This window comes from Chenopodium quinoa, unplaced genomic scaffold (assembly GCF_001683475.1).
Source record: "Chenopodium quinoa cultivar QQ74 unplaced genomic scaffold, ASM168347v1, whole genome shotgun sequence".
Classification (NCBI taxonomy): domain Eukaryota; kingdom Viridiplantae; phylum Streptophyta; class Magnoliopsida; order Caryophyllales; family Amaranthaceae; genus Chenopodium; species Chenopodium quinoa.
The window spans coordinates 1,421,241-1,424,157 of record NW_018745188.1 but is presented as its reverse complement, the minus strand read 5'-3'; the positions used below and the strand labels follow the sequence as shown (position 1 = coordinate 1,424,157).

Genomic DNA, 2,917 nt, shown 5'->3' with positions numbered 1-2,917 from the left:
TATTATTTTCAATTTTTTTTTTTTTTTGTAATTCTCAAGCATGAACAACTGTCATCTCCGATTCATTAAAATGGAGAATCTGTATGTTCCCTTGTAAATGGTTGAATAAAAGGAAGTTATTGTGAATCAAATGATCATTGATAAAACAATTAATACATATGAAATTATATAAGGGAATGGTGTTGTATGCATTGCTTTTTATCTTAGTCTAGGGCTACCGGGGTAGATTCTAAAACATTGCTAATTGCAGATCATTTGATCCTTATGCTTAAGTAAAAATTGATATGTACTGTAATACACTTTGATTATGCATGACATATTCATCCTTTGTTACATTAATTCACTTATGATTCTAGTCTATTAGCCGATTCATCTATATATACTGCTTGGTTAGTTCTCATCTGGAAATATTTTTTTCTTATTGATTTCTAAATTTTGGTTGGTTTAAATATTGGCAGTACTTGGATGAAAACAAGTCTTTGATTCTGAATATTGGGGAAAGCCAGAATTCGGGGAAGATTAATGAGTGTGCTGAGTAAGCTTTATTTGCAAACTTTGGCTATTCTTACATGATTCATAATTGTGTCTCTGCTTGGTAATTTTGCAAACTAGTGCGAAATGGTTAGTACTCTAGTTTTTAAGGCAATTGGGTCAGATTAATTATCAATTTTATCTTACTGATCCGTTCTTTTATTGTATGGTTAAAGGTGGTATGCAAAACGATTTCTACATCCTGACATTGTGGCACCATATGATTACATATTTATCTGGGACGAAGATTTGGGAGTGGATAATTTTGATTATGAAAAGTTAGCACTCTTTCTGCATCATATCCTCTAATGACTTGAGCTATTCAGTACAGAACTTTTGTCATTTTTTTTATTGAATTTTCGGATACGTTGATTTGGTTAAGAAACATGGTTTGGAAATTTCACAGCCTGGTGTGGATCCTAATAGTCCATTTACATGGCAGATGACAAGGAAAAGACATGACAGTGAAGTTCACAAGTAATAACTACTAATGATGTATAATTAATGCCTTGTTATCTTCCTTTGCAACAGAAGCAGGATTTCGATATTAATTACCAAAATATTGATCTGAGTTGTTTCTTGGGTGCACTTTGCAGGAGCACAGAGGAGAAACCAGGATGTTAAATTTCAGTTAAATTGTTCAATTTTTGCTACAAAAATGGAGAATGATTCTTCCAAGAAAATTGAAGTTTCTGCCCTAAACCCCAATTTACAATCAAGAGGTGCTTTGGTTGTATTAGAAGGGTTAGATCGAAGTGGAAAGAGCTCTCAGTGTATTCAGCTTCTCTCTCACTTGCAAAGTATTGGGTGTTCTGCTGAGTTATGGCGGTTTCCGGATCGAAATACTACTGTTGGGCAGATGATCTCTGCTTATCTTTCCAATCAATCTAATTTTGATGATCATACTATTCATCTTTTGTTCAGTGTTAATCGTTGGGAGAAAAGGTTGTTTCTTTTTTCTTTTTATGATTGTTTTTTTATACATAATTTGTGAGTTGCATACCATGTGTTTGATGTTATGTTTAGCTGAATCTAATTCCTTTCTATGTTGTTATTTATTGGTTAATTTACTTGGTAAGATCTAAGACATGGTTGTTAAACCAAATCTTAGTTTTTTCATAGCTTGCATCAGACTGTACAATTTTGGTAAGGCTGTAAGGTTAATAGGTTTGACAGTGGTGACTTTATCTTGCATAGTGTCATTATAGTGATGCCTGCAATATTATGTAGTGCAGGTTATACTAATTTTCTTTACTTAAACATGTTCCAGTTTCTTGCAATGTTCTTTTTATTTTTGTAAATTATGTTTTTAACTAGATTCTGTGAGATAGTTGTTGTTTCATCAAATTCCGTAATAATGCCATCTAGATTTTCATACGATGCTGAATGATAACAGATGGTTGATGCCTGCTTGCCAATGGAAGAAGTCCAGAAGAAGCTCAGAGAATATGTGCTTGAGTGTGTTGCGGCCTGCAAAAATGGAAGGGCTTTGTCTCACTTCTGGTCACAATAGGCAAGCTGCCATATGCCTCTTGCTCGCTTGGGCGAAATTGTATACTATAGTCAGTAATCAGTAGTTACCACGTTTTGAACTCTAGGTTGAGCTGTTGAGGTACTTCTACCTTTAAGTTTAAGTCTAGAAGTTGGAGTTGTATTATACGTTGATTTGGTTAAGAAACATGGTTTGGAAATTTTATGGGTAGGCCAAATTACAAAGGAGACTCTGCCGAAATTTACATTTACATTATTCAATAATATTGCATTTTAATTTCAATTATATTAGCGTTAGCATATTACTTTATACCTAGGAAAACATGTACTACAAACATATACAAGGCAATTATTATATTATAATAAAAAAAAAATCACCTCATTTGCGTCACTCATTAAACAAACAAGTGACGCAAATACAGCAGTTTTGTATTGTCTACTCAGTCATTTGCGTCACTCCTATATAAACAAGTGACGCAAATAACAAAAAATAAGTTTATTTATTTTTTGTTATTTGCGTCGCTTGTTTATAAAGGAGCGACGCAAATAACAAAAAAAGTTTATCTGAAGAGTCATTTGCGTCGCTTGTTTATAAAGGGGCGACGCAAATGACTAAAAATAAGTTTATCAGAAAAGTCATTTGCGTCGCTCTTTTATAAAGGAGTGACGCAAATAACAAAAAATAAGTTTATCTGAAGAGTTATTTGCGTCGCTCCTTTATAAAAGAGTGACGCAAATAACAAAAAATAAGTTTGTCAGAAGAGTCATTTGCGTCGCTTATTTATAAAGGAGCGACGCAAATGACAAAAAATAAGTTTATCAAAAAAGTCATTTGCGTCTCTCCTTTATAAAGGAACGACGCAAATGACTCTTATTTGCGTCGCGCCTAGGAGCG

General features: G+C 33.4%; 1 long non-coding RNA gene across 1 annotated transcript; it reads left to right on the top strand.

Annotated features, from left to right (window-relative positions):
• Nucleotides 1-483: 483 nt before the first annotated feature.
• On the top strand, nt 484-2,023 carry LOC110710911. Its single transcript, XR_002509219.1, has 3 exons — nt 484-621; nt 708-1,008; nt 1,128-2,023. It is a non-coding gene; the product is annotated as an uncharacterized LOC110710911 (long non-coding RNA).
• The last annotated feature ends 894 nt before the right edge of the window (nt 2,024-2,917 follow it).